At 36.2% G+C, this 11,425-nt stretch overlaps 1 non-coding gene across 1 annotated transcript; it reads left to right on the top strand.

The window, feature by feature from the left end:
- The first annotated feature begins 235 nt into the window (after positions 1 to 235).
- Positions 236 to 342, top strand: LOC131176428 (small nucleolar RNA R71). Its single transcript, XR_009146509.1, has one exon. It is a non-coding gene; the product is annotated as a small nucleolar RNA R71 (small nucleolar RNA).
- Positions 343 to 11,425: the final 11,083 nt, after the last annotated feature.

Here is an 11,425-nt window from a genome sequence, read left to right as displayed (position 1 = left end):
TTTGCATTAATCATGTTGAATGGATCAAGATCATACATTCCAGACTTGCCTTTTACGAGTTGGGTGGTCCTCTTGGACTACTCCAAAGATGAGTATTCTTTGCAATTTTCTCTAATAACTCATAAGCTTCATCTTCATGCTTTATAATAAATTCTCCTCTGTTTGAGCATCAATAATTCCTCTGATTGCGGGAGTGACATTTGTGTAGAAATTACGATTTATCATCCATTTTGGAATGGCATGATGTGGGCATAATCTCTCTAATTCCTTCCATCTCATCCATGATTCATAGAGAGTTTCATCTTCTCTTGATCAGAAAATGTCATTTGATTCCTCGGCTCTTGAGTTTTCAGTGGAAAATATTGTGCAAGAAATGCATCGATTAGTTGCTCCCAATTTGTAATGGAGTTGTGAGGTAAAGAATCAAGCCAATCAATGCTCTATCTTTCAAAGAGAATGGGAATAGCTTCAATCTTGCTGCATCATCGGACACTCCAGGTTGTTTTTGCATGTCGCAAATCATAGCAAACTTCTTCAGGTGAGTGTGTGGATTTTCAGAAGGATGTCCTCCAAATTGAGAGTTTTGGATCATTTGAAGAACTCCAAAATCCATTTTGTAACTATTTGCATCAATCCTTGGTCTTGCTATGCTCTCTCTCAAGTCATCAAAGCGAGGAAAAGCATGATCCATCATACTCCCCTAGGCACGTTTGCATTAACAACTTCTTCACCATGGGCTTCATTTTCATTGTTTTGACCATTTCGGCATTACCAACACCAATTCTAATTCTTTCATGACCATATACGCTTCTAATTCGGTTTCTCTCGAAGCTTCCTTCCTTCTTACGGTTTCTTTCTTGTTGGCCTTACAAAATTTCTCAATTTGAGTTAAGCAGTAAGGTTGTGTCACTTGAGCTTCTAGCTCTTCTCATAAAAGATTAAAGTACACGAAAAGAACAAACAAACACAAAATGAAAAGATAACAAAAAAAATAAAACTATAAACAACTAAAATAATCAAGAATTCAATATTAAACAAACAACTCACCTTCAACGGCGCCAAAAACTTGATTCTTACCAAACGCAAGTGCAAGTGTCGTACAAGTAGTATAGAAAATATCGATCCACGAGGAGTTGTGTTAATGATTGAATTTCGATATAAAATTTGACTAAATTTAAGTATTTATGAGATTAAAATGATGAATTAATGGGTAATGGAGTATGAAATCTAAATGTGCAAAATTAATATTCTATTCAAAAATGTATTAATTAAACTAAAATTGCATCAAATAGAAATAAGCAAGTTCAAATATGGCAATATTTAAAATGGCAAATGATTAAATTCGATTAGAAATTAACAATGGTAAAAGATGATTAGGAGTTAGGGTTTCATATTCGAGCTATTTTGGGATTTTAAATTGGTTGTCAATCTTATGAAACTTATGAGTTTTAAGGAGATTAATTCTTAAATCCTTTGAATTCCCTTTGAGTGAGACAAAGAGTGCCTTAATCAAACTAATCCTACTTTAGTGGAGTTAGAATTAATTAAGACCCATTAAGTTCCTTAATTAATCTGTGAATCCTCTTAATCCTTAGCCTATTTCTAGGTCTAAGTTAATTAAGTCAATTTCACGATTATCTATCACAAGGCCTTCTCCTTTGATTGCTTCAACCATGGATTAAGAACATTACTCAATGGGATCCTACATTAAGCATGTCATTAAGCATACAAGAAATGAATAAAACTCATTAAGACCACAAAATATGGATTACCCAATCAAAATCCACAAAATATCTCAAATATTACAACCCTTACTCCAGAATCAAAGTAAACTACTCACTATCCATAATGCTTACAAGCTATGATGAGTTTAAATGGAAATAAAGCTTTAATCTAAGCTAAGAAGTAAGAAATTAAACACTAGAAATGTGGAAAAATGTAAAGGAAGGAAGAAATCTGCAAATCTTGGTTAAAAATGGTGTGGAAGGTGAAAATGACTCCTCAAATGCTTAGCCTCCTCCTTTCTTTCTTTGCTCCTTGCCTCCTTCTAAAATGAGAAAATGGGACTATATATAGCATTTTTACGACATGGAGCCCTAAAATAGTATGTTCTAGGAGGAATACATTAAGGGAATCTTACGCGACTCATTAATGAACTCTTTATGGAATTTGCATAAGTGGGTGCATAAGTTATCTGATCCCTTATGCGATTTTAAACTGATTACAGGTCACTTATGCGTTGCATGACTTAGTGCATAGGTTATGCACAATTTCGTGAATCTGCATAAGGGAGGTGAGAATGTGCATAAGCTATCACGATCTCCTTATGCACATTTAATTTGGTTACAGAGCAGTGTTCTTCCTCCTTATGCGAGCTGCATAGCTTATGCGACAAGTTATGCCTGATTTAGTCTATGCATATTTTAGCTTGAAAACTTGCTTTTGGCATCTTTTCTTTGTAGAAGACACTCCTCAATGGCAAAATTCTCTTTAGTCCTTCAAAAACACCATTTTCCTACAAAACAAAGCAAAAATTACAAATTAATCCAAAGTTGACAATTATGGAAAACTAACTAAATAACTAATGAAATTAGCTAAAAATGACTAATAACCAAATAAAATGATTGTGAAATTAGACCTAAATGACTATGCAAAATATGTGCATCAGAGTCCGGCCATAAAGTGGACCTTTCAGCGGGGAGTTTTCACTCACGACACATAAACACAATATACAATCCATTGAGGAGCTCGGCTCACCCTCCACATACTCATATCATCATAAAGATAAATGGGAGCTCGGCTCCCTCATCGATCCATCAAACATGCATATAATAATTTCTGAGTCCACAATAAGAACTTATATTACAAGCCCAATTTAAATGAAGGTTTCTAACACATGCGGAAATTCTAGAAATTCATAGAATTACACAAATATTGATAAGCGACTGCGAGGAGAAAAGCGAGTTAACCTCAAAAAAATATCCTCACTGTGGCTGAAAAAATATTGAGCAGGAGTGGCGTTAAACTGAGAGTAAAATATCAATTTTAACCATAATCTCTATAACTATCTAAAACTAATGCACCATGTAGAGTGAAATGCAACATCAACATCATTTTCACATCATAACATCAAAGGTAATTTGGAGCACTCACGCACCACAACATCAATCATAATATATGGGGTGATCCCCTATCTGACCCTCTTAAATCTAACACAGTGCGTGAAGAACTCAAGCCAAACTTTAAACAATAAACCGTCGGGGTCAATGAAGAACTCAAGCCGTGACTACCCCAGAAGGATCGGGTCCCAGCGAAGATCTCAAGCGTGACTACCGTCCTATCCATAATCCACACCACATCACCATATGCCTTCTTACGCACCTGCTTGCTCGAATTACAACAACATCCATGGCACTTTATGATTATGAGATGCAACATAAAGCGTGCCTAGAGTTTAACTACATAGATACATACATATAAGTGATGCATGGGCATGCTTAAACATCTAATACTATCGAAATTACACTTAAAATTAATATTTTACTCAGAGACTTGGCGGTGGTCCTTTGTGGTGAGGCGGAGGAAGAAGGCTGTCCCGGCTCACTTGACAATTTTATTACAATCATTTAATAAATTTGACTCAATACAAACTAAGAAAAAGATCAAATATGTCCTAAGTCTTATCGAAAATTCGGCAGAGTTTCCCCTATACCTAGGACCTACCCAACCTGCAAAAGAGCTAAAAATGCACTTCTATATTCACAATCCATATATCCACCATTCAATCACATCACATAGCTCCTCTGGGCCCATCAAATCAATCATTCATCACAATATGTAAAGTACGTTAGTCCTGCTGACTATTTTGATTTAGTCCTCATAATTGATCATTTTTGCAAAAGCGCCCAAACAAGCTCTAAAAATTCTAAAATTTTGTCCCGTGGTCCTTAATAATATTATAAGGCTATTGCAAAATGAATCATAATTTTCTGAGCTACCACGAATATTTTATGGATTTTTAATCCTATTTAAGCACTAGAAAATTACGAAAAAGCAAGGTTTGGGTTTACCTTTGCCGATTCTGACTTCGGGGACGCGCTCGGGACGTCTGACTGGGGGTAGCCAAAACCTCGGTCCAATTCGGAGACTTTTCGATGTAGATTGCAGTTTGGCCCGAAATTTGCCGATTACGGTCAGTGTCGAATTTTGGCGAATTGAGAATACCTACGAAGCCCCATAACACGGGGGTTAGTACATAAATTTTCAAATTTTCTAAACTCATTTAATGCTTTCGGCGGAAAAACCTTTGCGAAGATTCAGGTAGGACCCACCCAGAAAAATGGTATCGTAAAAATTGAGAAATTTATGTGAAGCTCGGCGAGTGGAGGCGCTCACCAGTGCCTCTCGGTTTCTACGTGGGGTTTCACGGTTTGTGAGAAATCTAGCTAAAAGTCAAAATAGGCTAAAACTGCAGGTAAATTGGACAAAGCGCTCGATGGATTTGGGGGTGTTCTTGGTGTACATGAAAAGCTCTTGCCCAGTAGATGAGTTTAGACACAGACCGTCAGGTGGTGGTAAGTTGGCCACGATTTTGGCCCGGGAGTCCGAGCGTCGCCAGCGGCTAACGGCGTCCTTTGCGAGTGGATTTGGCGTTACAGGCGGCGGCCGGCCGTGGGGAGGCGGGGTGGTGCGGCGGGGTGGGGCCGAGGGGAGGTATGGCGGCGGCGAGGAGGAGGGAGAAAGGAGAGAGAAGGAGGAGGTCGGAGCGGAAGAAAGAAGAAGAAAGAAAGTCGGTCAGAGTTCGATCGGTCAGATCGATCGAACCATTCGGCAGTTCGATTCGAATACAAATTTTAAATTTTTACTCTGTCTCGGGCCAAAACGAGGTCCTCGAATACGCAGAATTCTGATTTACCATATGAGCGATAGAATTTTTGCATAGCCATATCTCCCTGAAAACTACGATTTAGATGATTCTTGCCAGACGATGTAAGCCTAAGACACCCAATAGAGACATTTCGGTATGAAGAATATTGAACCAAATTATGGACTTAACCAGTTAAATTGCTAAGCGAAGTTTGATCGTCGTAAATTTCATACAAATGAATCTACAAGATGAATAGTAACATAAGCGATGGCATTATTTTCGTAAACCACTTAACGAGCTACACTGAGAGATGTGAGATTAGGGTCGCGATTCAAAATGGAAAAATAAATTTAAGACCTAAATGAACAATTTTCATGAAGAACACCTTGCCAAATTATGATAGAAACTAGGTAAAAGTTGGATTGGATTGGGGCACCAGAAATTTGTCCCAAAACCAAAATATTTGAAAATTTTCAAAACAAACTTGGGATGCATTAGACATGCATGTAATGAGTTCTTAGCAACAATTGAGGATTGGTAATGAGGTATTTTATTTGTGTATTTTCAGTAGAAAAGAAGTTGGAGCAGACAAGGAGAAGAAGGTAACAAGGAAGGAGAATTATTGAAGGTTTGTGCACAACTAACCTTTTCTTAGTTTTAAAATTGTAAATTGCTTGGAATGTGTTAAATTGAATGAGTTTGCTTTGAACAAGTTTACTTTGATTGACATATGGATTTTCTCTTGCATTTAAGAAATTTGGATATTGCCACATTTATATAGATATTATGATGAATTTAAATGTGTTTATTAGTTTATAAATGTGATTGTTAGGTGGGCAATTTTTGGATCTTGTTTTGAAACAACGATTAACATGACAATCCCTTTGGAACTTCCCAATAGTGGCTACTTAGGGTTGATAATTGATATTGATTATGTCTCCCATTAATAGCAGTTAGTGGGGTAAGACTACATGAGTACTCATTAGCTAGCTAGCCCTTCCCTCATTAATTTGAGATTGCTTTGTCATGGTGTACAACACGACCCTGATCGTGAAATTTTGTGTCATGGCCTAAACTATGTGTTGATGTTGGCAACACTAATGCTTTGTGAATTGTGATTTATGAAGTGTGATTTCTCATTCGAAATGTTATTCTAATAAATGGCTCTTATGGACTTAGAACTATTGTGAAGTTTTCATGCTTAAGAAAAATGTGATTTATTCGGCTTTGACAAATTGTGTTCTACCTTAAGTTTTAAAGTTATTAGTTGTGCACTGGCGAGTGATATACTCGTGATAGCTTGTTTATGCTATCGCGGGTAAGGAAAGGAGAAATTTGCTGAGTGAGAGACTTGGGCTGACATTTTAGTATTGATTGTGGGTATTTACGTTAGGTATACCCTTGGGATTCCTTTGGGTGTATTTTGTACCTATATGTATAGATGTACGAACATTGAGCAGTTTGTATCAAAAAGTACTACATTACTAAAGTATTTTGAGTTTGTAACTATTTGTATTTCATTTTGAGACTTATGAAAATGTAACTTTTGCAAAATTTAGTCTATCATTATTTCCAATGAATGTTTACATGGAATTTTAACTATTCTGATCAGTTTTTCACAAAAGAATTGATAAGTTAAAAAGCTATAATTTGTTTTAAAATCCTTTGTAACGTAACTAATGGGTTATCGGTAGGTGGAGTTCGATAATTCATTAGGTATGCTACGGGAATATGTCATGCCTTACCAGGGATAAGGTGTGACATTGAACATATAGGATATATTCTAGACTCAAATGTTCCTGGTCCCTTACCTCCAGAGGCCACTCAAGAGGAACATGAAACTTTGGACAAGTGGAAGGAGCATGATATGAGAGCCAAGTGTTACATGCTTGCTTCTATGAGTATTGAGTTATAGAAGCAGCTTGAGAATATGTAGAGTGCAGTGAAATCCTCCTTCACATACAAGAGTTATATGGTGAACACATGAGGAATGCTAGGTATGAGATATCTAGGCAGCTATTCCGCATGAGGATGTCAGAGGGCAGAATGTTGGGGATCATGTCCACAAGATGATTCGACTAATTGGCAATTGGAACATCTTGACTTTAACATGGATTTCAAGCGCAAGCGGATTTGATCCTCAGTCCTTCTTGAGTCATGTAGAATTTTGTGACAAATTTCCATATGACTAAGCGAGAATGCACCTTGGCTGGTTTACTAACATGGTAGTTATTGCCCAAAAGAATATGTCGAGTAATAAAGGAAAAGAGGTAGCTTTGATTACTTCTTCTTATGCTAGAAAGTCCAATAAGAAGAAGGGCAATAAGAAAAGGAAACCTCAAATTCCTGGTCCTTCCAAGAAAATAGCTAAACAAAAAGGAAAGACTAAAGCTGATGGAGGCAAAGGAAAGTGTTTCCATTGCCAGCAGGATGGGCACTGGAAAAGGAATAGCCCAGAGCATCTTGCTTCTCTGAAGGACAAGAAGGATACACCTTCAGAAGGTATGTCCATATCTTGTTATTTAGATTCTGATGACACTCATAGTTCATCTACAACTTGGGTTTTAGATACTGGTGCCCATTCTCACATTTCTTATGATATGCAGAACTAGCAAAAAGTAGCAGCTTGCGTTCTCGAGATGTTAGACTCTGGATTGACGATGGCTCAACTGTTGAAGCTTTAGCCATAGGATCTAAATCTTTTTACATGTCTGGACATGTTTTGTATTTGGATAATATTTTATATGTACCTGATGCTTTTAAGAACATCATTTCTATATCTAGTTTGACTAGAAATGGCTATGAATTTCAGTTCACAAATGATGTTTGCAATATTTATTTTGGAAATAAATATGTTGGTTCAGGTTTTATGAATGATGGTCTTTATTATTTGGATAATAATGACAAACACAAATTGAATGCAAGTGATCTAAATGAATGCAATGCCATGGTGAAAATCAACTCAAGTTTAAAATATATTTGGCACTTAAGATTAGGTCATGTTGCAGAAGATTGCAAAACTAGAGAAAATGGGGAATCCTACTCCAACTTATGAATCCTACCTTCAAGGCAAAATGACCAGATCACTTTGTTGGGCAAGGGCTAAGAGCTGAAAATATTTTGGAGCTAATACATAGTGATGTATGTGGTCCATTTAAAGAAATGGCTAGAGCGGTTTTCATTATTTTATTACCTTTCTTGATGATAAATAAAGGTTTGTGTATTTGTATTTGATGATATACAAACATGAATCCTTTGAAAAGTTCAAAGAATTAAAATCTGAAGTAGAAAATCAAATAGGAAAAAGTATTAAAGCTCTTGATAAGATCGTGGAGGTGAATACTTAATCTTGAATTTAATGAATACTTGAAAGAATATGGCATTGTTTCCCATTAACTACTCTAGGAACACCACGACTAAATGGTGTTTACGAAAGGAGAAATCGTACCCTATTTGTTGTAGTGCAGCCAGTATAATGAGCTATACTGATATGCCAATCTCCTTTTGGGGATTTGCATCAGAATCAGCTTTGCATATTCTGAATAGGATTCCATTAAAAACAGTATCTTCCACACCTTATGAGATATGGCATGGAAGAAAACCAAGTCTTAAGCATGTTAAGATTTGGTGTTGTCCAGCTTATATAAAAAAGCTGAACATTGATAAGTTGGAAACCAGATCAAAAAAGGGTCGATTTGTTGGATATCCAAAAGAGAGTTTTGGATATTATTTTTATTTGTCTACATCACAAAAGGTTGTGGTAAGTAGAGATGCCACATTTCTTGAACAACAGTTTGTTCAAGAAGGAGGCAAAGGAAGGCAAATAGAGTTAGAATTGGAGAATTCTGACCAACCAACAGATCAGATGGATATAGATCAATCTAATCAACCTACACCTATTGATGAAACATCTACTATAATTCCTCATAGATCAATCAGGATATCTAACCCACTAGTGAGATATGGTTTTCTCCATGAAGAAGAACCAGAGTTGTCTACTCATGAAGAAGTATATCATAGAGATGATCCACTTACCTATGAAGAAGCTATATCAGATATAGACTCTTCGAAATGGATTGATGCTATGAAATCCGACATTGATTCTATGTATAAGAATCAAGTTTGGGATCTTCTTGACCCACCTAAAGGTATTGTAACTATAGGGAACAAATGGGTTTTCAAGAAGAAAATTGGTTCTGATGGAAAGGTAGAGACCTATAAAGCAAGGCTAGTAGTAAAAGGGTTTTGCCAAAGGCAAGGAATCGACTATGAGGAGACTTTCTCGCCTGTTGCCATGCTTAAATTAATTAGGATTCTATTAGCAATAGCTATTTACTATGATTATGAGATTCGGAAGATGGATGTGAAAACAACTTTTCTCAATGGATACATAGAAGAAAACATTTTCATGGAACAACCTAGGGGTTTTGAATCCCAAGATGGTTCCAAAGTATGCAAGCTAAAGCGATCCATTTATGGGTTGAAAAAGCCTCAAGGAGTTAGAACATCCATTTTGATGAAGCCATTAAGTCATTTGGTTTTATCAGAAATAAGGATGAGCCATGTGTATATAAGAAGGTTAGTGATAGGGCTGTTACTTTCCTTATCTTATATATGAATGACATTTTGTTGATGGATAATGACATAGGTATGTTGACAATTGTAAAGTTATGGTTGTCAAATACATTCTCCATGAAAGACTTAGGAGAGGCAACCTATATTCTTGGGATTTGCATCTATAGAGATAGAGTGAAAAGAATAATTAGTTTATCCCAAAGTCTATATTTGCAGAAGGTGTTAAAGAGGTTTAACATGCTTGATTCCAAGAGAGGATTATTACCAGTGAGACATTGTATCCACCTTTCTAAAGAGATGTCTCCAAAGACACCTGAAGAAAGGGATAAAATGGCCAGGATTCCATATGTTTCGACTATTGTAAGTTTTATGTATGCAATCTTTGTGTACTAGGTCGGATATCGCATATGCTGTTAGTTTGACTAGCTGGTATCAATCCAATCCAGGTTTGGAACACTGGATAGTTGTCAAGAATATGCTTAAGTACTTGAGAAGAACTAAGGGTTTATTCTTGATATATGGAGGTGGTGACTTGCAATTAGATGGTTATACTGATTCTGATTTCTAATTAGATATTGATGATAGAAAGTCTATCTCTGGATATGTGTTCATTTGTAATGAAGGTACAGTCAGTTGGAAGAGTTCCAAACAGTCATTGCAGATTCCCTTTGTAGAGTGAGTATATTCTTTGCATCAAATCTTTGCAAAGGAAATTTGTTTGGATAAAGAAGTTCATGTGAGAACTTACGAGTTCCTTCCATTGAGTGAATAGTTCCACTCTCTTTGTGACAATAATGGGCGATCATGCAGCTAAGGAACCCGGTCTCACGGAAGTCAAACATGTAACACCCCTCACGTCTACGATATGGCGAGCAAGGCGTACTACGACGTCTTGGAGCACTTGCTTTGTGATTATCTCATTTTTTGAACTCAATTTGATTTAAAAAGCCTTTATGTGATATTCATAACATACTGGTTCTATTTTCATATTTTAATAAAATTAGTGTTTCAAATATGGTAATAAAAATTCGATAAGGTGCCGTCTGTATTTCAGACAAACTGTTCTTCTAAACCTGTTAAAAACAGTTCAATATGATAATCTCAACCTTCCAACTAATTTTTTAGTCTCAAAATTTCATAGTTTCAAAATACAATCCATCATAATTTACATTCATCCAAACACTCTCCATAGGAGTTTAATATGTACAATTTATCACAAACCTTAAAGTTTTAGAATATACAAATTATATAACAAAATGTCAAATACAACTGATAGTCATTACACGAGATCCTAAGTCCTACCATGTATGCAATGTAGTGCAGATGACTTTGGACTCTGTGCGAATCGATTTCTCACCCGATCGTAGGTCTGCTGGGCTCCCAGTGTGTCTCCAATACCTACAGCGGCCAAAGCAACACGCTAAGCAATTATACTTAGTGGTGCCAAATATAAAGAAATATACACTAAAATAAAATAAATGAATTGTTTATGAATTTATGACTTCGATATTCTTTACAGTTATTGATTTAACTTTTATTTGCTAACCTTTCATTTTTGCTAATTTTTGGTGGTGCTGTAAGTTAATAAATTAAATTTAACTATTTGAATTCAATAATGCTTAAATTAACTGCCCGTGTAGCCTATACACCTACTAGATTGGATAAACAGATATACTGGCACTGGGTACCTAGTACCTCAGGCCATCACACCATCGGTCACAAAGTGTCTCTCAGTGTGCAAACAGTGTGGCTAAAAAGCCATATAGTCAATCCGGCGATAAGCCAAGTATAATAATACAATCCGTATAACCGTAGGCTATTAAAGTCATAGTGCGGCATAATATGCCATAAAAACACAGTATGGAATAAAGCCATTTCTGAGAATAATTGTCAGAATCCTATTGGCATGCCAACCTATCAAAACTAGTCAACTAGGCAAACTAGGGCACATTACAAATTAATTATTTAATTCTTCATTTTTAG

The sequence above is a fragment of the Hevea brasiliensis genome, unplaced genomic scaffold, assembly GCF_030052815.1.
Source record: "Hevea brasiliensis isolate MT/VB/25A 57/8 unplaced genomic scaffold, ASM3005281v1 Scaf101, whole genome shotgun sequence".
NCBI classification, from domain to species: domain Eukaryota; kingdom Viridiplantae; phylum Streptophyta; class Magnoliopsida; order Malpighiales; family Euphorbiaceae; genus Hevea; species Hevea brasiliensis.
Note: the sequence above shows the minus strand (reverse complement) of the source record. Positions and strands in the feature narration are given on the sequence as shown.